The 23,806-nt window shown below is 40.9% G+C and overlaps 1 protein-coding gene across 14 annotated transcripts in view; it reads left to right on the top strand.

Moving 5' to 3' along the window:
• KLHL31 (kelch like family member 31) overlaps positions 1-23,806 on the top strand; it is a 143,741-nt gene that overhangs the window by 70,903 nt on the left and 49,032 nt on the right. For 6 of the 14 annotated variants that reach the window (XM_077903622.1, XM_077903621.1, XM_077903626.1 and 3 more), the window contains one exon: positions 23,026-23,118. The exons of the other annotated variants lie outside the window; for them this stretch is intronic. The gene's annotated coding sequence lies outside the window, so the exon portion shown is untranslated. The remainder of the gene's footprint in view (positions 1-23,025; positions 23,119-23,806) is intronic. 14 annotated transcript variants of the gene reach the window in all.

Here is a 23,806-nt window from a genome sequence, read left to right on the forward strand (position 1 = left end):
GTTTTGTGATCTTGGGTAAATTACCTAATTTCTCTGGACTCCAATCTTTCTTTCTTTCTTTCTTTCTTTCTTTCTTTCTTTCTTTCTTTCTTTCTTTCTTTCTTTCTTTCTTTTTCTTTCTTTCTTCTTTCTTTCTTTTCTTTCTTTCTTTCTTTCTTTCTTTCTTTCTTTCTTTCTTTCTTTCTTCTTTCCTCCCTTCCCCCTCTTTTGTAAATTGCTGTAGTCATAGCTCCTACCTCCTAGGGTTCTTGTTAGGATTGAATAAGTTAGTATATACAAAAATTCTTAGACTCTTGGCCATAGACATTCCCCAGATTCCTTCTCAGCTGGGTTCCTTGGTTTCTCTCAGGGCTTTTATCAACTTCACACCTTCTTTTTTTCCAACTTCCCATTCCCTTCTCCTTCCTTTCACTTGTTTTCTCTAGGCCACCGCAGAGTGGGGAGGTGGGAGAGGACAATATTTTCTGGCAGGGCCTTGTCTGTATAAACAATTTGAGTCACTCAAAACCAGCACATCAACCGCATGCTGGCTGCCCAATCTCATGCAGTCCCATGTGAGAAATACTGAGTGAAATAGTGGAGATGATCCACTTGCCAAATCACCCTTCTGGAACTGGGGCCCAGCCCCAGGGCCCCCAGGAGACCCCATAGGCACAAAGTCCCCCACACTTCTCAGGGCATCTAGTCAACCATATGTGGAGGATGGGGGTAGAGGATCAAATATCACCCCAAAGGGAGAAAAAGGAGCCAGAACCCATGGGGAACCTAGGACTCGATAAAAGTCTTAGTGGGCTCAGGGCACCCCACCAAGAAGATCCTGCCAACTCCATCAATCCCAGGAACTAGAGGATAACTTAGATGATTTTGAGGAAGTCAGCAGAAGGGGCCTCCTGAAGTGCTGGCCTGGTCTTCTCCTCTGTTCCTTCCCTCTGGCTGCCCCAGGGGGTCTTCTGCCTCTATGAGGCAGAGTCAGAGAGTATTCCATAGACTCACTCCCAGGCTTCAGTGGCCTCACTAATCAAGGTGCTCTGTGGATGAAGAGGACTTCCAGCTCACAGGACCTACTCTCCCTATAAAGCAGTTACAGTGATAAACCTTTGATAATGACAAATAAGAAAAAAGAAGAGAAAAATTCCCCCTGATTCTACTCCAAGATTGCCTGCCCAGATTTAGACATGTGGAAATGTGCAGCTATGGAAATGTGCTTATAATATATAAGACAGGATGCCCATGAAATATGAATGTCAGATCAACAATAGATCATTTTTTGGTATAAGTTTGTTTCATGCAATATCTGAGACATATTTACACTAAAAAAAAATTCTTGTTGATTTGAAATTCACATTTAACAGAGTATCCTGTATTTTTATTTGCTAAATCTGACAACCTAAAATACATTATTAAGGGAAAAAAGCAAGTTGCCAGACCTGATGTTTAGAATGATCCCATAAATATAAAGAAAAATTAATCTATACATAAACATGCTCACCTAGACACAGGCAGACACTCATAGATAAAAAGCTCTGGAAAGCTATAATAGTGCTAGTATCTCTTGAGTATAGGAAATAAAAGGGAGGAGAGCTTTTACTTTTCACTTGACACACTTCTATGTTATTTATATTTTTAAGCATGAGTGTATTTTGTGACAAACTAATTTAAAAGATGTACTGAGGTGTGTCTGGCTGGCTTAGAGGAATGTGCGACTCTTGGTCTTGGGGTCATGAGTTCAAGCCCCATGTTGGCAGTGGAGATTGCTTAAACAGATGAAGTTGAAAAAAAAAATGTAATGAATGTAATACGGGTGAAAATACTTATGAAATAAGTAAACAAGCAAAATGTATAACTGGATAAACAGTGTAATTAAATCTATAATTATTAAAAACCCTAGTAAGAACATACCCTAAAAAAAAGTTAATGATTCTAGACATGGTTCTAGGGGCTTCCATGTCCACTCAAATGGTAGGTATGTGACTCTGCTGTTTGATTTGCTTTCCCCTCATTTAGATCACTCCCAGTTTACCCAGGGAGAAGGGAAAATTAAAAGTCCACAGAAATGACAGGTTCTCCTAGGCAAGGCTTTGAGCTATGAGTTCATGGAGAAAGTCCAGGGTGCCATTATGTGTTTGGTGAGTGCTCAGTTTGTACCATGGTAATACCAAGAGTTCCTGAGAGCTAAATATTCTCTGAAATGTTGGAAAACTTGGAAGGCCCTTGATACCATTTTATTTTATTTTTTCATTAAGTTTTTTCTTTTAATTCCAGTATTGTTAAGGTGTAATGTTATATTAGCTTCAGGTGTATAATACAGTGATTCAACAATTCTATGCTTTTCTCAGTGCTCATCATGATAAATGTACTCTTAATCACCATCAGCTATTTCACACATACCCTCACCCACCTCCCCTCTGATAACCATCTGTTTGTTCTTCATAGTTAAGAGTCTGTTTCTTGGTTTCTCCCTCTCTCTTTTTTTCCTTTGCCCATTTCTTTTGCTTCTTAAATTCACACATCATTGAAATCATATGGTATTTATCTTTCTCTGACTTATTTCTCTTACCGTTATACTTGTTCCATCCATGTTGTCGCAAATTTCATTCTCCTTTTTGGCTGAGTAAATTTCTTTATATATTCATCTACCAATGGACTTGTAGGCTGCTTCCATAGTTTGGCTATAGATTACCAAATTATAGGGTAGTTCTGTTTTTAACTTTTTGAGGAATCTCCACACTGTTTTTCATAGTGGCTGCACCAGTTTGCATTCCTTCCACCAATGCATAAGGGTTACTTTTTCTCCACATCCTCATCAATACTTATTGTTTCTCATGTTTTTGTTGTTAGCCATTCTGACAGGGGTGAGGTGTTATCTCAGTGTGGTTTTAATTGGCATTTCCCTGATGATGACGGATGCTGAGCATCTTTTCATGTCTGTTTGCCATTTGGATGTCTTCTTTAGAGAAACATTTGTTCATGACTTCTGCCCATTTTTAATAGGATTATTTGTTTATGGGGTGTTGAGTTGTAGCAGTTTTTTTTAAATATAGTTTTGGTACCAACCCCATTATTGGATATATTATTTGCAAATAACTTCTCCCATCCAGGAGATTGCCTTTTTGCTTTGATGATTGTTTCCTGTGCTGTACAGAAGCTTTTTATTTTGATGTAGTCCCAATAGTTTATTTTTGTTTTTGTTTCCCATGCCTCAGGAGGCATATCTAGAAAACTGTTATCATAGCCAATGTCAGAAAAATTACTGCCTGTGTACTCTTCTAGGATTTTTATGTTTTCAGGGCTCACATTTAGATCTTTCATCCATTTTGAATTTATTTTTGTAAATAGTTTAAGAAAGTGGTCGAGTATTATTCTTTCGTGTGTAGCTGACCAGTTTTTCCAACACCATTTGTTGAAGAGAGCTTTTCTCATTGTATTTTCTTTCCTCTTTTGTCAAAGATCAGTTGATCATATAATTAATTATGGGTTTATTTCTGGACTTTCTATTCTGTTCTATTGATCTATGTGTCTATTTTTTTGCCAGTATCAAACAGTTTTAATTACTACAGCTTTGTACATCTTTGTAATGTCACTTGAAGTCTGGAATTGTAATAGCTCCAGTTTTGTTTTTCTTTTTCTTTATCAAGATTGCTTTGGTTCTTTGGGGTCTTCTCTGGTTCCATACAAATTTTAGGATTGTTCACTCTAGCTCTGTGAAAAATGCTGTTGTATTTTGATAGAGATTGCATTAAATGCATAGATTACTTTGGGTAGTATACACATTTAACAATATTTCTTCTTCCAACTCGGGAGCATAGAATATCTTTCCACTTTTTTGGTGTCATCTTCAATTTCTTTCATAAATGTTTTATAGTTTTCATAGTATAGGGCTTTGGTTAAATTTGTCCTAGTATTTTACTATTTTTGGTGCAATTGTAAATGGGATTGTTTTCTTAATTTCATTTTCTGCTGTTTCATTATTAGTGTATAGAAATGCAAGAGATTTCCATACATTCATTCTATGTCCTACAACTTTACTGAACTCATTTATAAGTCCTAGCAGTTTTTGATGGAGTCTTTAGGTTTTTTTCCCTTAACACCATTCCAAAGGCCTGTGGTTTACTATGAAAACTTTTTAAATTGTGTTCCTAAGATACCAAGGGCTTTATTATATATAGGAAGCATAGAAAGCATTGTGTAAAACCTGAAGACATTAGGCCGTATCTGATACTGGCAACTTCACATGTTTAACTTAATCTCTTTAGATGGCACATAGTTATGAACTTGACCAATTGAGCTTTTTTTTGGTAATAGTCATGCCTTAAAATTTTTCCAATCTGTACGTTTCTCATCCTACTTGATAACATACTTTCATTTTTTTTAATCCTCCAACCTCCTGCCCCTCAAAATAGGTTGTCAGGCAGACCATTTGTTCCCTTTGATTCTATTTTTAGAGTAGCTTTCCTTTGGACAGGGTCATTAGAGCAGCTGCAAGAGCTGATGTCTGTTCATCTGTGGAAAGAAAGAAAGAAAGAAAGAAAGAAAGAAAGAAAGAAAGAAAGAAAGAAAGAAGAAAGAAAGAAAGAAAGAAAAAAAGAAGAAAGAAAGAAAGAAAGAAAAAAACTTCATAAGTGAGGGGACACCAACACCCTCCCTGAACCACGCCCAGTGCAGCTCTATGCAGGCAAGCCCTGCTAGTCAAGAGATGTAGGGTCCTTTTCTCCTGAACCAGTTGGTGCTGGATTGAGGGGTATTTATAATAAGCATATGAGTATAAAAAAGGAAGAGAACTAATTTATAGCAGTTAACATTAAAAATTACTTTTTTAAGGATACATCATCAGAAAGTATTAAAGAATAGAAGGGGAAGAATTTATGTATGTTTTTGCTAGGTTGAATCAAGGAGGAGTCAAATATATTTTCTGCTCTTCAGGAGTTAATAGGTTAAAACACAGACCAGCAAGTAATGAATTTTATATTTAACACCTAATATTTTTACTGCCAACCATGGGCTGTCACTCTCCTAAGCACTTGAACCTATTTTAGCTCATCTTCTCAACCACTCTGTGAAATAGGTTGCTGGGAAAACACAAGAACTGCAAGAATCAAGCAATTACCAGTACAATAAGTGATGTTAAAAATGTGAAATTTCATTTCTTCATTCTTCCAAGTCATAGGACTATGTAAACTAATTTGAAACACCAGCTAGATGGAAGCTCAGGGGAAAGGAGGACATGTGGTCCACTTGCTGGGTATCCCGTAACCCAACCTGCTCCTTCCTCCTGCCAGCAACAGCCCCAGCCGGCAGTCTGTGCCCCTGTGCTCTACCTACAGGATCCAAAACCAGTCTGGGCATTTCCCTCAAATGGCCATGAGCAGCGTGTCGGTTTACGTTTCTGAGATGAGGGACAGAAGTAAGGGATCAGTCTGAAGCCAGGGAGGCAGGTAGCCAGTGAAGGTTGCTTCATAAAGGCTAAAATGTTTAGCTCCAATTCAAAGTCAGTGGTAAGCTATTTTTATCCCTGGCTACCTTAAAGGAACCTTATTTCTTCCCAGAGAGTAACTCAGGCACGGAGAATCTGAGGCTCCCATAATGTGACCTCAAATTGTGTTAAAATGCTTTCAACTCATGAATGGCTTTAAGGCAGAGTTGTCAAATAATGAACCCATCCATATGCCTCCTCTTTCTGGTTGGTAGTATGTTTAAATTTTGCTTCTCATGTAAACCTGAGCAATAAATAGAGGCGGACACCCTGCCTCTGGTCCTCAGTATCCCCTAAAGCACATGACAGTGCTGGGACCCATAAAGCAAGTTCGATACATCTTGGCTGAATTTATCACTAAGATATAAATGTTAATTCATTACGGTGTGTCTTCATGTCAGAAGGGGAATCAAAGACACCAGCATAGAGGATGTATTCCATTTCTCCTGGTTGGCAGGTTGGCGAGAGAGAGTGAAAATTTCCCTTTACACTCTCCCTTCACACTTTCCCCTCCCCCAGAGCCTGCCATCTGTTCTGGAATATCATCATTCATGCAGGGTTACCCCTAGTGAGCCTTTTTAGACAGTGCTTTGTCATGAACTATAAGTAGCAGTGATCCAAAAGAGAGATTAGAGATGAATTTACTCCTCATCCCATCCCTCGACACGAGGAGTACTGTACAGGAACACAGTGCTTGCTCATATAGCTAAAGAACACCCCCAAAGAATTGCTTTCTAAAGTCTTTCACCTAGCTTATGGACTTCACCCACCAATGGCACAACACACATCATTCACTTAGGATCTGTTAAACAGCCTGCATGGGCAAGCAATTATGGGAGGCACAGGAGTAAAATACAGTTATTTCCCCCATGGGACTTACAAATCAGCATGAGAAATAAAACACACAATTGTAATATAAAGAGGAAGTGATAGAATGTTGAGAGAAAGATACATACACAGTGATATAGGATAGGATATAGGAGTTCTTGCAAGAGAACAGTCCCTATGTTTGGGGGTTGAGGGAAAGAATGGCTTAAAGGCACTTGAGCCAGACTGAAGCAAAAGGTAGGATTTAGTCCTGTGCAGTCAGGACCTAGCAGGGAACAGCATAAGTCGAGGCACAAGGTGGGGATCAGGAACTATGTCAAATTACAGGCTACACAGTTAGACTTACTCCTGGGGCCAGATTTTTGGGCTTAGCAATGGCATTCAAGCTGTGTTTGAAGAAGTCTGAACCACTGCAGGCCCTTCTGGAAGGCAGATGTGTGAACCTACCTTTGGGTACTACTCTTATGAAGCCAGAGGGCAGAGTGGTAGAGCAACACCTGGTGGGGCACATGGATGATGTCCAGCCCAGCAGATCCTGTAGCCCAAAGTCACAGGTGAGCACATGGAGGCCTAAGAGACCATGATGTCTAAGGCCAAGTACACTGTTAACTACCAGAAGCCGGACTTGAACTCAGGTGCATCTGATTTCAAAGCTGGTATTCTTGAATTGTAGTAGCCCTGACATCACTGCCAGAAATGTGGACATCCATTTGACAACACAGACATGTAGTTTAATTCCCATGGCACCCACTCCATTTCAGCAACCAACCTGTGGGTCATGGTGGCAGGAGATCCAGAGTGTTGGAGAATGTTACTGTAAAATGACAGGCTGGGGCAGCCTGGGTGGCTCAGCAGTTTAGCGCTGCCTTCAGCCCAGGGCGTGATCCTGGAGACCCAGGATCGAGTCCCACATCAGGCTCCCTGCATGGAGCCTGCTTCTCCCTCTGCCTGTGTCTCTGCCTCTCTCTCTCTCTGTGTGTCTCTCATGAATAAATAAATAAAACCTTTAAAAAAATAAATAAATAAAATGACAGGCTGGGTCCCAGACTTGGTAAAGAAAAAAGAGAATCCAGAAAGGTGCCGGGTATCTATAAAAATGGTGAAGGATCCAGGGACTGGAAGATGAAAAAAGAAATAATAATTATAATAATAGCATTTTAGTAAGGGCTAGTCAACACTGAAACTCTTAATGTTATCTGCATTTTCACAGCAGCTCATTGAAATGGGTATAATTAATATCATCCTTGATTCAGAGAAGTTCACTAACTTACCTAAGCTCACACAGCCAAGAGAGTGGCAGAGGCAGGATACAAATCCAGGTATTTCCAACTTTAGGGCCTATGCACAGAAACTTTACAAACCATCTCTTTGAAAGATGTCAAGTAAGCATAAAGAAAAGACATAGATTCTCTAAATATGAAATAAGACTCCTTAGGATTTTGGAGGATTGACTTACTGCAAAATCATGTAGCCCATGGCTATCTAGAGATGGCTTTTTGCAAGGTCACCATTTATTCTTTATGTTGGGTCAAAGTTTGCTTCCTTTCAATTTGCCTCCACAAACATACCCCCGTGGATGTCCCACCGGGACACTGTTGTTAGTTCTGGCCACTGCTCATACCTACATGCCTCCCAGGTCTGCCTCCTTCCTCTTGTTCCTAGAACCGAGCAGTTCTGCTCCTGGCACATTGGGGCTAGCAGTAAAAAGACTGAGTTCCTTGAAGCAGGCATTTCAAGGGTATCCTTAGTCTTCAGTAATAGCCTTTTTTCCCAGTGGATTCAAAACTTTGAATTTGGAGAATTTTGTCTCTTGTGGCATCTCTCAATTGTGGATAGGGACAGTTGACACTATTCAGGACATACCTGGCTCTTAGTTCTTTATTAGTTCATTTATCTCCATAAATAACCTGATGAGATGTTACTCTGTTATCTCCAATTTGCAGGTGAGGAAACGGTTCAGGGAAGTTAATTTATCTCTTGTTTCCTGGTCACATAAATGTTGGAAGCTGGCAGAGACTGTGTTCTCAACTCTTCAAGTAGGGTTAGGGCTCATTTACAATTTACTGGAGCCCTGTGAAGACCAACAGTGCTGAAAAGTAACAGGATCGTATCTCTGCTGGGGGGATGGTTGGTAGTCCTCGTTCTTGATGACATTCCAAAATGCATAGAACCAACATTTTTTTTCTTTGTATTTTTTTATTGGAGTTCGATTTGCCAACATGTAGTATAATACCCAGTGCTCATCCCATCAAGTGTCCCCCTCAGTGCCCATCACCCAGTCACCCCATCCTCCCACCTACCTCCCCTTCCGCTACCCTTTGTTCATTTCCCAGAGTTAGGAGTCTCTCGTGTTCTGTCATCCTCACTGATATTTCCCACTCAATTTCTCTCCTTTTCCCTTTAATCCCTTTTACTATTTTTTATATTCCCCGTATGAGTGAAACCATTTAATGTTTGTCCTTCTCCAATTGACTTATTTCACTCAGCATAATACCCTCCAGTTCCATCCACATCAAAGCAAATGGTGGGTATTCATCATTTCTAATGGCTGAGTAATATTCCATTGTATACATAAACCACATCTTCTTTATCCATTCATCTTTCGATGGGCACCGAGGCTTCTTCCACAGTTTGGCTACTGTGGCCATTGCTGCTATAAACGTTGGGGTGCAGGTGTCTCGGCTTTTCACTGCATCTGTATCTTTGGGGTAAATCCCCAGCAGTGCAATTGCTGGGTCATAGGACAGATCTATTTTTAACTCTTGGAGGAACCTCCACACAGTTTTCCAGAGTGGCTGCACCAGTTCACATTCCCACTAGCAGTGCAAGAGGGTTCCCCTTTCTCCACATCCTCTCCAACATTTGTTGCTTCCTGTCTCGTTATTTTCCCCATTCTCACTGGTGTGAGGTGGTATCTCATTGTGGTTTTGATTTGTATTTCCCTGATGGCCAGTGATGCGGAGCATTTTCTTATGTGCATGTTGGCCATGTCTATGTCTTCCTCTGTGAAATTTCTGTTCATGTCTTTTGCCCATTTCATGATTGGATTGTTTGTTTCTTTGCTGTTGAGTTTAATAAGTTCTTTATAGATCTTGGATACTAGCCCTTTATCTGATACGTCATTTGCAAATATCTTCTCCCATTCTGTATGTGGTCTTTTAGTATTGTTGACTGTTTCTTTTGCTGTGCAAAAGCTCTTTTCCTGATGAAGTCCCAATAGTTCATTTTTGCTTTTGTTTCCCTTACCTTCATAGATTTATCTTGCAAGAAGTTGCTGTGGCCAAGTTCTCCAGGATTTGGATGGAATCTTGTCTCACATTTAGATCATTCATCCATTTTGAGTTTATCTTTGTGTATGGTGCAAGAGAATGGTCTAGTTTCATTCTTCTGCACGTGGCTGTCCAATTTTCCCAGCACCTTTATTGAAGAAACTGTCCTTTTTCCAATGGAGAGTCTTTCCTGCTTTGTCGAATATTAGTTGACCATAGAGTTGAGGGTCCACTTCTGGATTCTCTGTTCTGTTCCATTGATCTATGTGTCTGTTTTTGTGCCAGTACCACACTGTCTTGATGATCAGAGCTTTGTGGTACAACTTGAAATCCAGCATTGTGATGCCCCTGGCTCTGGTTTTCTTTTTCAATATTCCCCTGGCTATTCGGGTTTTTTCTGATTCCACACAAATTTTAAAATTATTTGTTCCAATTCTCTGAAGAAAGTCCATGGTACTTTGATAGGGATTGCATTGAACACGTACATTGCCCTGGGTAGCACTGACATTTTCACAACATTAATTCTTCCAATCCATGAGCATGGAATATTTTTCCATCTCTTTGTGTCTTCCTCAATTTCTTTCAGAAGTGTTCTGTAGTTTTTAGGATATAGATCCTTTACGTCTTTGGTTAGGTTTATTCCTAGGTATCTTATGCTTTTGGGTGCAACTGTAAATGGAATTGATTCATTAATTTCTCTTTCTTCAGTCTCATTGTTGGTACATAGTGATGCCAGTGATTTCTGGGCATTGATTTTGTATCCTGCCACATTGCTGAATTGCTGTATGAGTTCTAGCAATCTGGGGGGTGGAGTCTTTTGGGTTTTCTATATACAGTATCATGTCATCTGCAAAGAGAGTTTGACTTCTTTGCCAATTTGAATGCCTTTTATTTCTTTTTGTTGTCTGACTGCTGTGGGTAGGACTTCTAGTACTATGTTGAAAGCAGTGGTGAGAGTGGACATCCCTGTCATGTTCCTGATCTTAGGGGAAAGGCTGTCATTTTTTCCTCATTGAGTATCATATTTGCTGTGGGCTTTTCATAAATGGCTTTTAAGATGCTGAGGAATGTTCCCTCTATCCCTACACTCTGAAGAGTTTTGATCAGAAATGGATGCTGTATTTTGTCAAATGCTTTCTCTGCATCTGTTGAGAGGATTTTTCTCTTGTTGATGTGATCTTGTTTTTTCTCTTGTTGATGTGATCTAGCATGTTGATTGTTTTACGAGTGTTGAACCAATCTTGCATCCTGGGGATAAATCCCACTTGGTCATGGTGAATAATCTTCTTAATGTACTGTTGGATCCTATTGGCTAGTATCTTGTTGAGAAGTTTTGCATCTGTGTCCATGAGGGATATTGGTCTATAATTCTCCTTTTTGGTGGGATCTTTGTCTGGTTTTGGAATTAAGGTGATGCTGGCCTCATAGAAGAGTTTGGAAGTATTCTGTCCCTTTCTATCCTTCAGAACAGCATTAGTAGAATAGGTATTATTTCTTCTTTAAACATTTGATAGAATTTCCCTGGGAAGCCATCCGGCCCTGGCCTTTTGTGTCTTGGGAAGTTTTTGATGACTGCTTCAATTTCCTCCCTGGTTATTGGCCTGTTCAGGTTTTCTATTTCTTCCTGTTCCTGTTTTGGTAATTTATGGTTTTCCATTAATGCATCCATTTCTTCTAGATTGCCTAATTTATTGGCGTATAGCTGCTCATAATACATTTAAAAAATCGTTTGTATTTCCTTGGTATTGGTTGAGATCTCTTCTCTTTCATTCATGATTTTATTAGTTTGAGTCTTTTTCTCTTTTGTTTTTAATAAGGCTGGCTAATGGTTTATCTATCTTATTAATTCTTTCAAAGAACCAACTCCTGGTTTTGTTGATCTGTTCTACAGTTCTTCGGGTCTCTATTTCATTGAGTTCTGCTTGAATCTTTATTAACTCTCTTCTTCTGCTTGGCGTAGGTTTTATTTGCTGCTCTTTCTCCAGTTCTTTTAGGTACAAGGTTAGCTTGTGTATTTGAGGTTTTTCCAATTTTTTGAGGGATGCTTGTATTGGGATGTATTTCCCTCTTAGGACTGCTTTTGCTGTATCCCAAAGATTTTGAACAGTTGTATCTTCATTTTCATTAGTTTCCATGAATCTTTTTAAGCCTTCTCTAATTTCCTGGTTGACCCTTTCATCTTTTAGTAGAATGCTCTTTAACCTCCATGTGTTTGAGTTTCTTCCAAATTTCTTCTTGTGATTGGGTTCTAGTTTCAAAGAATTGTGGTCTGAAAATATGCAGGGGATAATCCCAATCTTTTGGTATTGGTTGAGACCTGATTGGTGACCCAGTATGTGGTCTATTCTGGAGAAAGTTCCATGTGCACTTGAGAAGAATGTGTATTCAGTTTCATTCGAATGGAAAGTTCTGTATATAACTGTGAAATCCATCTGGTCCAGTGTATCATTTAAAGCCTTTGTTTCTTTGGTAATGTTGTGCTTAGAATATCTGTCATTTGCAGAAAGTGCCATGTTGAAGTTTCCTACTATTAGTGTATTATTATGTAAGTATGTCTTTATTTTGGTTATTAATTGATTGATATTCTTGGCGGCTCCCACATTAGGGGCATAAATATTCATGATTGTTAAGTCTTCTTGTTGGATAGACCCTTTAAGTGTGATATAATGTCCCTCTTCATCTCTTACTACAGTCTTTGGGATAAAATTTATCTGATATGAGGATTGCTACCCCAGCTTTATTTTGAGGACCATTTGAAAGGTAAATGATTCTCCAACCTTTCATTTTCAGGCTGTAGGTGTCCTTAGGTCTAAAATGAGTTTCTTGTAGACAGCAAATAGATGGGTCCAAAATCTTTCTTTCTTTTTTCTTTTCTTTTCTTTTTTTTTTTTTTTTAATCCAGTCCAAAACCATGCATCTCTTGATGGGATCATTTAGCCCATTCATGTTTAGAATAACTTGAAAGATATGAATTTAGTGTCATCATAATACCTATTTAGTCCCTGTTTTTGTGGACTATTTCTTTGGGCTTCCTCCTTTTTTATAGGGTCCCCCTTAATATTTCTTGCAGAGCTGGTTTGGTGGCCACATATTCTTTCAGTTTCTGGTTTCTGCCTATTTTTGAAGCTTTTTTTATCTCTCCTTCTATTCTGAATGAGAGCCTTGCTGATTATAGTATTCTTGGATGCATGTTCTTCTCATTTAGTACCCTGAATATCTCCTGCCAGCCCTTTCTGGCCTGCCATGCCTCTGTGGAGAGGTCTGCTGTTAATCTAATATTTCTCCCCATATAAGTTAGGAATTTCCGGTCTCTTGCTGCTTTAAGGATTTTCTCTTTATCTTTGGAATTTGCAAGTTTCACTATTAAATGTCGAGGTGTTGAATGGTTTTTATTGATTTTTGGTGGGGGAGGACCTCTGTATCTCCTGGATCTGAATGCCTGTTTCCCTCCCAAATTAGGGAAATTCTCAGCTATGATTTTTTCAAATGTGTTTTCTGGCCCTCTGTCCCTCTCAGCATTTTCTGGAACTCCAATTATATGTAAATTCTTCTGTCTGAGGCTATCATTTATTTCCCTTAACCTTTCCTCCTGGTCTTTTAATTGTTTTTTCTTTTTTCCTCAGCTTCCTTCCTTGCCATCAACTTGTCTTCTATGTTGCTCACTCTTTCTTCCATTTCATTAACCCTCATTGTTAGGACCTCCAGTTCAGATTGCATCTCATTTAATTGATTTTTTCATTTTGGCCTGATTAGATATAAATTCTGCAGTCATGAAGTCTCTTGAATCCTTTATGGTTTTTTTTTTTTTTTTCCAGAGCCACCAGTAGCTTTATAATTGTGCTTCTGAATTGGCTTTCTGGCATTGAGTTGTAATCCATATTCTGTAACTCTGTGGCAGAGAGTACTGTTTCTGATTCTTTATTTTGTGGTGAGTTCTTCCTTCTAGTCATTTTGCTCAGTGCAGAGTGGCTGTATGAGTGGGCTGAGTCAAGAATATCAACCACGACCTAAGTAAATTTCACCTTAGATGATTCTGCCAAGATCAGAGACCCGAAAATGAAAACCAAGATCAGAATGAAATAAAACAAAAGGACCACTAAAGTGAAAAACAAAATTTTAAAACAAAGTAGTAAAAAATAAAAGGCCAAGAATCCCAAAGAAGAAGAAAAAAAAAAGAACAAGTAGAGAGGGAAAAAAAGGAAAAAAGGTGAAGGAAAAAAATGGGGGGAGGGACTGGGAGATGGTGGTGGTGACAAAGTTGTAGTAGAAGGAGAATGTCATCTACTTGAGGGGTCCTAGAGGGTGATCCTCTTGGTTCTGAGTGTATTAAGTTGTATGTTAGAAGTCCCAAATTTATATAAACTAGAAATACTTGTAGAAAACTCCAACATTGACCACCAAAACATAAATGCGATAAAAGAGGGGGGCAGAATGGGAATGAGTAATCTCACAGAATGAACCAGTATGATATACCACTTGGTTCTGGGTGCATGCTGGTTCATATTTTAGAAGGTATCAACTTCTGCCATTGTAGAACAAAATGAGGCAGAGAAAACAAAAAACAAAAAACAAAAAATCTTATATATCTTCCAAAAATTAAGTTGAGTATGTTGAAGGGAATCTAGAAGTGGAAAATATATCTAAGACATGTAATTCTAGAAATATGAAAGTCAAAAAGGAAGAATCTTAAAAATGAAAGGTGGTAAAAATATTGTAGTTAAGGTGGGAAAAGAGAAAAAAAATTGGAAATTTATAGTCTGACATAAAAACAAATTGTACTGGAAAAAAAAGGAGGGGTACCCTCTAGTTCTATATACTGTAAATCCCTCCACTTCCCCTGGAGCTTTCCAGCGCTGCTGGGTCCAGAACCTGCTCTTCCCCTGTCCTTCCAGCTGGTCTTCTGGGGGAGGGGCTGCTGTGCTGACTCTCAGGTGTATCCACCTGGGGGAGCTGCCCCTCCCCCCAATGGGTGCCGGGCTCAGTGGGAGCTGGTTACCCCATGAGGCCCCTGTACCCTGGCGGCTCCCCCCCTCCCAGGCACAGGGTGACACCAGGAGGAACAACCCCATGGCAGTGGCCAGCCCTCCAGCCCTGGAGTCAGCTCCCGCAGTAACCACTGCAGCTCCCAGTCCGCAGGGGCCTGGATGCTCCGGGGCGGGGCGGGGCGGGGGATGCTGACCTGCACAGCTCGGGGGCGCCCGTGGCAGGAGCCTCCCCGCTGTCCTGGGCCCTCCCCGCCTCCGCCTGTCCCGGGGGAGCCCACGATCCCCGCTGTGTCCCCCGCGCCCTGGGTCCGGGGCCTGCGCCGCTGCATCGCTCCCGGGGCCGCGGCTCCCGAAGGCAGCAGGGCGCAGCCCCCTCCGCCCGGAGCCCCCCCGACCCCCGGCTTCTCCCCGAGGGCCCGCCGGTCGCTCCAGCCTTTTACTGCACTTGGCCGCCGGGTGTGGGGCGCTGTCCCCGGGGCACCTCCTGTTAGTGACCCCGGGAGGCTGGGGGCCCCACCGCCCTCCTGCGGTCCTGCCCGGGTTCCCCGCTGAGCCTTTCCCTCCGGGAAGAGTCCGGTGCGGATTGTTACAGTTCCCGCTTCCCGGGTGGGCTCTCCTGTCCCGGGCCTCCCGCCCCCCTTAGCCCGGCTCCTCGCAGGGCCCCTGCCCCACTGGATTCTTTTTTATTTTATTTTTCCTCCTTCCTATCTTGTTAGAAGCCAAACCCTTGTCTCTGTAGCGTTCCAGCTGTCCTTCTTTAAATCTCAGGTCGAACGGTGGGTGTGCAGGATGGTTTGGAAGTTACCTAGTGAGGTGGTGCGGCCGGGTGAGGGGAGGCCCCTGCTCCTCCGCCTGCTTGCCCTGCCTCTAGAACCACATTTAAATCACTATTCAAAGTCACAGTTGTAGACCTGAAGGCTTATAATCCATATACCAGCAGCACCATATTATACGAGACAGGAAAATTGATCCATACCATTTGCAGGCATAAATAGCACAGCGTCCAGTCTGCCACGTTGCAAAGTCACATTACCTAAGACAGTAGCCACAGTTGGGCGGTGATTTGTGGCTTCTCAATGGTGCATTCAGTAGCAAGATCCCCAACACACCGTGTGGTTCAGATTTGTTTTTTTTTAAATCTCCACTTCTGGGACACCTGGGTGGCTCTCTCTCTGTCTCTTATGAATAAATAAATCTTAAAAAAAAAACTTCACTCCTTAGCAAATGGCCTTATCATATTTGGAATCAACTAAGATATTGACCAAAATAACAGTTATATGTTTTATTTTTACTGTGTTATGGACAGAGGCAGAGAAAAAAATCAGATAAATAAAACTGATTTGTATACTCAGAAGGAAAAATTAAGAGGAAAAGGAGTAACAAACTCCCATTCATGAAATTCTCCTTCATGCAAAGTTGAATAACACTATCTTAGTTCTCTCATCTGATTATTTCTTTAGTATGAGTTCCTGGAAGTAGGGGTACCTGGGTGCCTCAATCAGTGAGTGTCTGCCTTTGGCTCAGGTCATGATCCCAGGGTCCTGGGATTGAGCCCTATGCAGGCCTCCCTGCCTCCTCCTTGCTGGTGCTCCTTTCTCTACCACTCTCTCCCTGTCTCAAATAAGTAAATAAAACTTTTAAAAAAAATTTCCTGGAAGTAGTGTCAAAGGATATTATGGGAAGGCTTATACAGCTGACCAGTGAACAATAGGTTTGTATCATGTGGGTTCACTTACATGCAGATTGTTTACAGTACAACTGAAAATATATTTTCTCTTCCTTACAATTTTATTAATAACATTTTCTTTTCTCTAGCTTACTTTATTATAAGGATACAGGATATAATACAGACAGCATACAGAATATGTGTTAACTGACTGTTTATCAGTAAGGCTTTTGGTAAGCAGTCCAGTCGGCTACTAGTAATTACGTTGTTGGGGCGTCAAGTTATCCTGGATTTTCTACAGTAGGAGTGGCGGCACTCTTAACTCCCCTCACCCGTGGGGTGCAAGGGTCAACTGTAATACATTTCACCAAATGGTCCTCCAAAAAGGTGTTTCCCAGCATTCCAGAAGAGCTCGTCTCACTCACCCATGCTGGTATTACCCAGATGTTTTCAAATTTTGCCCCTGGAATATGTTCAAATTCTCTTGGTCTATTTTTCTTTACTCCCTGCACCTGCAATGCACACGGTCTAGCCCCACCTACGACTCTGATCCCCTTTCACAGTCTAGCTCATCACCAGATCAGCTCTAGCTACAGGGATCTCCACACATTTCTTTTAATATCTTTTGCCTCCACACAGTCTTTGTACATGCTGCTCCCTCCTCCTAGAATCTCTCTCCTCAGGCTCTGCCTGGCAGACTTGTACTCTTCTTCAGTTCTGCATTTGAACATCTCTTTTTCAGGAAGGCCATCCCTCTTTCCCACATGAAGATCAGACCTGCGTGAAGTGCCCTTCAAAGTACCTCTTAGTTGAAACTTAACCCACTATGTGATTTACTTATTAAGGTTCTATCTCCATGACTAAATTGTAGCTCTATGAACCATAGTGTTCTGTTACTGTTGTTACCTGTTGTATTCTTAGCCTATAAGTGCCTAAGGCATGCTAGACACCCAACAAATAATATTTGAATAAGTGAATTAACAAATATTAACAAATAAATAGAACTTACCTTCAAGCTGCTGTTACACAGGGAATATAAGTTAAAGCTCACTAAGTAGACAGCTTGATGAAATCCTGAGGAGTCTTCTTAGCTCTCAAAATTTTTTTCATTTAAAGAGTTTTCTGGGGGCACCTGGGTGGCTCAGCAATTGAACATCTGCCTTTGGCTCAGGTCGTGATCCCGGGATCCTGGGATCGAGTCCCATATCAGGCTCCCCACAGGGAGCCTACTTCTCTCTCTTCCTATATGTCTGCCTTTCTGTGTCTTTCATGAATAAATAAAATCTTTTAAAAAAAACAAAAATAAAAATAGAGAGTTCGCCCTTTAATTACTAGAACTCTTCTGATTCCTCTCACTATATCCCTTCTTTGTTATTAATACCCACACCCCTTCCCCTGACTTTTTCCATTGCCCTTGCTCTACAACCTAACCATGGACTTCCTTCCTAACACCATGACAAATTCTGGGATCCCACCCCAGTGACTGGGGATGACCTCTTTCCAGACTATTTGACCATCTTCCTGGCTCAGACATAATCTATCATAGCCAGAGTCCAAATGAAGAAAACAATGGTGTGTGTGTGTGGGGGGGGGTGTGTGTGTGCGTGTGTGTGTAGACTGGTGAATACATAGCATTAGCCAACAAACCAACCCCCTCTTTTCTTCACCATCTCTTGAGTGATTTTCTACCTGGGTAGTCACTTATTTGTCAACTCCTGAGCATGGTTTCTGTAGAAAGAGAAGATGATTTAGATTTAGAAGCAACCCAATGGCTTTTTCTATCATTTCTCCCATCAGAGTAGGTCTGCTTGACCTGGACCATATTTCAAGTTCATTATATATTTGGTATAGCCAGAGAACTAATCAGATTCAAGGGTTTATGTCAGGGGACTCAAAATGACTCCCTCTAGGCCAAACCCAATCCCATACAAAGTTTATTTGTCCAGAACAGCGCATAAGTGTATGTCTGCAGGCAAGGCGTGCCCTCTCTAGCCTGCTGTGGTGCCTCCACATCAATGCTGCCCTACAGAGAAGCCAGCACCCAATTCCCATACACATCTCCCATCAAGGAGCCCCTGGGATAGAAGGCAGCAGATTATACTAATTTTTCCCAGTGCTGATAATAATGACTACTCTTCCCACACATATATTTTCCTTTATTTGTTATTGTGAGATCTTTTTACCTATCCCTATTATTTTAAGAGGTCTTATAATATTTTCTTTCCAGTCTTTCCTTCCACTCTTCATCATACATTCCTTTCCACTGTTCACTTGGCCACAAATTCCAATTGTTTTGGAGCCTGGCCCTGTCCACAGTTTTTGTAGAGAGGGTGCCAGCTTGAATCATGAGACGTGACTTTATTCTGGACTCTGCCCTCGAAAAGCTATGCGATGTTGGGCAGGTCAGCTTGGAGCCCCAGCACCCACTCGTCCATCCCAAAGTGAAGAAATAGGAATAGATGACCCACTTTCCTATCAACTGTCACATGTTGCACTTCTGTGGTTTATTTATTTATTTATTTGATTACAATCCAAATAGAAGAAAATGTCAGAAGAAAAGTAACATTCACTTCATTTACTCAACGGTTATTAGTTGAACAATGAGTAAGTTCTGGGCTATAGCAGAAAGATGGATGAAGTCACTGACTCTGCTAGAGGGAGAGAGTAAGCAAATAAACAAAGATTATTATGTCAGGTTGCGATACACTCTATAAAGGAAAGGATGCGTGGTCACTTCATAGAGAGCCACTGAGTAATGACTGTTGTGGCCAGAGAGGGCATCTCTAAGAAGATGACATCTGAGCTGTGACCTGAGGCTGAACTTACTGACAGGCTGTGGAGATGCAGGTGGGCAGCAGGAATTCAGAATCACTCTTGGGTTTCTGGACAGAGGGGCTAAATGGACACCGTGTCACAGAGTTGTTGTAGTAGATCCTCAGTCATAAGCATCAAGTCCAACAGCCCTTATGGTCTTCTCCTAACATTGCCCTGCTCACCTTATAGACACAGTGTTGACAGCTCTGTTCTTCCATTCAGCATGTGTTTATTAATTACCTACTATGGGCAACTTTTAAAGTAACATGGCTATTTGGTTAATTTTAGTATAGTTGGTTTAAACAGCTTAAATTGGAGTCCACTCCATCAGTAATCTAAGTGACTGATGAAATGAATTCTTTTCTTAGCATTGGCAGGCTATTTGCAATAAATGAAGATGCCTTAGTTTCATGCCAGCTGTGAGAAAATAATTTTGGTTCTCAATCTGTAATATTCTATAAATTCACAGTGATAAGGCTTGGGAATGTCTTGCCCTTGTCCAGCTGTACAGCTCAGCTCTTTACTGAAAATTTTGTTTGCTAGAGAGGAAAGGCACACATTCAGGGGGTTCCTCTGGTGTTTGTTAGTAAGGGATATACTCAGTCTGGTCAGCTCCTTAGAACTGAATGCAGGGACAGGTCTGAGTATGCTCTGCACAGTGTTTTTATTTTTTTAGTTTTTTAAAAATGTGTATTTATTTTAGAGAGAGAGAGAGCACACGAGCAGGGAGAGGGAGAGAGAATTCTCAAGCAGACACCCCATTGAGCACGGAGCCTAACAGGAGACATAGAGGGGTCGAGGTGGGCTCAATCCTAGGACCCTGAGATCATGACCCAAGCTGAAATCAAGAGTCCACAGCTTAGCCCACTTAATCCAGGCACCCTATGCACAGTGTTTTTAAATATTCAAACCTCCAGGGACGCCTGGTTTGCTCAGCGGTTGGGCATCTGCCTTCTGCTGAGGGCATGATCCCGGGTCAGGGATAGAGTCCCACATCAGGTTCCCTGTGAGGAGCCTGCTTCTCCCTCTGTCTGTGTCTCTGCCTCTCTCTCTGTGTCTCTCATGAATAAATAAATAAAATCTTTAAAAAAATAAACAAATCAATAAATATTCAAACCTCCAGCTGAGATCACTATCTAGTAAGCCTCCAGTTGTATGGAGTTATGCTAATGAATTATCTGAGATCCTTCATAACTGAGGCAAAAGAAAAGTGAAGCCTGTTTAGCTGGCTTGAAGGGGGAAAAAATGAAATCTTGACCAACTCCTGACCAATGTGTGTCCTAAAACTCATAAATTTGGTTCTTTTATTCCACTTATGAACCCTGACTTATTCGAGTATATAAATATTTCTGCTCTCTTAGGATTATCATTTTAAGAGTTTTCAGATAAACAGGTGCAAAGTCATTTACTGAGCTTGGCTCACTTCCAAATAGCAAAAGCTTCATCTAGACTTTGAACATTTTCAGCTGCCATTTGTGGATATTTCTGCTCATTTCCACAAGAGCAAGGGTGGAATCCCGAGCTCATGTCCCAAGTTCACTCCCAGCTTCAGTCACGTGAATGGTTGCAGCTGTACTGGAAAGTTATCTACTTTTCATGGCTTGAGTGGCTCACACTCCTCACACTCCTCACACTCCAGATCTTCCTCACACTCCAGATCTCACCTCCCAAGACTCATCAAATGATGGCTATTGTACCAGAGTAATAGGGTATCAGGTAGATGCCTTTTCCCATTGTAGGCAATTTTGCTGAGGCCCGAAGAAACTGGGAAAAGTCACTACCACACCCAGCAGCTGGACTCAGCCACCTCCCCCCAGGGTTGATGGAGATGCACCAATTTGAGAACTGAAAGTTCTGCTCCCTAACCTACCCACCTCTACCGCCATTTGTTATGACACTATAAGATGGCCAGGTGGTCTCCTCTCCCCAAATTCTGGACAGGAAGGGAGTCTTGCCTCCCCTTTCCTCTGTTTAAATAGATCAGATCCACCCCAGACTGAACAAGGGAAAAGAATATGGAAGAGAGCTGGCAGGGCTGAGGTGGGTGGTAGAGGGGCACCCTATACACCCACGATTTGGCATGAGTTTCCCTTGGAAGGAGGGTCATTAGGACTGGCTGCCTCTCTGACAGCCCTCCACAGAGCTAGCCACCTACTGGTGGAGGGATTGCTGCTCCCTCTACTTGGAAAACTGCATAATGCACAGCTCCTTCTGGTCATTCATTGCTCAGTTCAAACATCTTTTCAGAGAGGCTTCTGCCCTCTGGATCTTAAGCTCCAGAACAAGACTATTCGTTCAGTTAGGGGAAAATGTGGAGCATCTTGGAAAGGATCTAGGGTGTTCATTTTATTACCATGGGATTGTCCTCAATAGCCTCCGTTTGAAGCCTAGAAAATATAGGCTTCCTCCCAGATGTCTGGGCAGTAGAAGAATAGAAAGTCACTAAAATAAAGGAAGTACTTATAGATATTTCAGTTTGAAGATTCAAGAAATTTAAATACTGAAGAAAGTAGAGAAGATTGTTAAACAATTTATAGGTCAAGACATCTCCATTCCCACCACTCTTGGTTTTGTGTGTGGGGAGGGACAAGTGATATTTGCTACCAAAAAAAAAAAAAAAATTGTTTTTCTTACCAAGAAGCTGAAATCACTTTTACCAAGATGAAATATTTCTTAATGCATGTAATTTTGTGTAGACAAGTAAAATATCTGGTGTTTTTGTCTGACTCTTTAATGACACTCTTGAGGCTAAAAATTGTACTTTGAAGGTTAGCTTATCAGGCCCAACCTTCCAGGTGACATTGGCTTTGTTTGGTGTTTGATGCCCATTAAAGATTAAGCAAATCCATTGAACACTTTTTTCCATAAACTTTATCATCTCTCAAGCACACATTGGTATTTTTATCATGTCACATGCCTACTGTCACATTGTTACTGCATTCCACAAATGCCAATCACATTAATACTTGGTTTCTGTGGACAATTTAAAACAGTTCGGATGTTACTTGGACTGTTTTGTTTTGGAGGCAGAAAGACAAGCCATAGTCAGTATGTAAAAATCACAGGACTGTGCATGTATGGAAGAGTTTTATAGATTACAGAGCTATAGAAGCAGATTCAGCATGTATGTGCAAATATAGATTTGAAAATAATGCATACCAGCATATTCCATCGTGAACCTTTCAACTGCACTTTGTGCTGTGGGTCAATATGATGTTCATTTTCTGTGATGCCTGTTCTATAAGTAAATCACATTTGGTCTTTTTTTTATTCATTAACTTTTATCCCCCATATATTATTTTGTATAAACTAAAAAGTAATCATCAGTGATAAAGAACAGGTGCTTCATCAGTTGCATGGGAGACTTAGAAAAAGTGCCTAGACTTTTGAATGTGCCTACCTAAATTTTTCCATAACTGGTTTCTTGGTTTGGCCCTTAATATACATTAATTCATAATTTAGGTTCTCTATTGAATGTCACAGTCAATTCCTCTACCGACCGGGTGGACCATTATTTGAACATTGGCATTTTTATTTCATTTGTAATACAAGGGAAGCCAAAAGAAGATTTGGGTAGTACACACATGACTAGTTTATTTAAAATATGTTCAGAATCTACCAGATTCTTCAAAAGCATTCTTAAGCTCATTGCAGATGAATGGGGGAAATGTTGAGTATCATACTTTTTGTTCCTTGCATGACAGCATGCAAGCATTTTGGTACAATACAAACTACTAATTTGGCTGACATTCCATGTTAAACAAACTAGATTACTTGGTGCAGTCAACTCTCGGTCATATGCCTGGTTGAACCCTACCCTACCCTGTACTTCCTTATCCCTTTTTCTTCTGTTTTCTTTTTCTACGTAGCATTGACTACCATCTGGTATGTGATTCACATTTGTTTATTACTTGTTGTCTTTTTCTCTCCTGCATTCTCCCTGGGAAGGCAGAGACTTTTGCTTGTTTTGTTCATTTTTTCTCCTGCTCCTAGGACAGTGCCTGGCACAGAGCATTGGAGACAACCAATAAATACTTGTTGAATTCATGAGAGAAAGAATGAACGTGGGCTTCATCACCAGGAGGGGTAGGTTTTTTTGTTTGTTTTTATTTTTTATTTATTCATGAGAGACAGAGAGAGGCAGAGAGGCAGAGGGAGAAGCAGGCTCCCCGCAGGGAGCCCGATGTGGGACTTGATCCCAGGTCTCCAGGATCATGCCCTGGGCTGAAAGCATCACTAAACTGCTGCACCACCCAGGCTGCCCTAGGAGGGGTAGGTTTAACACCGACTTATCCCACTTACTGGTTGCAACCTGGGAAAATTTCTTATTTTTAAATTGTAAATAGATTTTTATTTTTCTGATCACACATATATGTGTGTGTGTATATATATTTATTTATATGCTCATCATGAAATATTCAGAAATACAGAAAAATGTGGAAAATGGTAAAAAGAAAATAATAATCCCAACCCCCAAAAGTTAATATTCTCATATATAGCCTCTAATCACTGACCTTGGTTTCCATTCATGAGGAATTGCAAGCATAGCAGCCATTTGGTGGAACTGTGAGAGATAATGTGCACAAAACGACCGCCCCTCAATGCTATTCTTTATCTGGATGGAAGGTAAGCATGACATTCCTCCAGACACATAGGACACCCTCTCTAATTTTGAGAGACAAGTTCAAGAAAATTTAGCTCCAATTCCAAAGATTGATAAGAATTAATGTTATAGAAAATAGTCATCATCAGATAAAGCTAAAGTGGGAGGAAG

The sequence above is a fragment of the Canis aureus genome, chromosome 7, assembly GCF_053574225.1.
Source record: "Canis aureus isolate CA01 chromosome 7, VMU_Caureus_v.1.0, whole genome shotgun sequence".
Classification (NCBI taxonomy): Eukaryota; Metazoa; Chordata; class Mammalia; order Carnivora; family Canidae; genus Canis; species Canis aureus.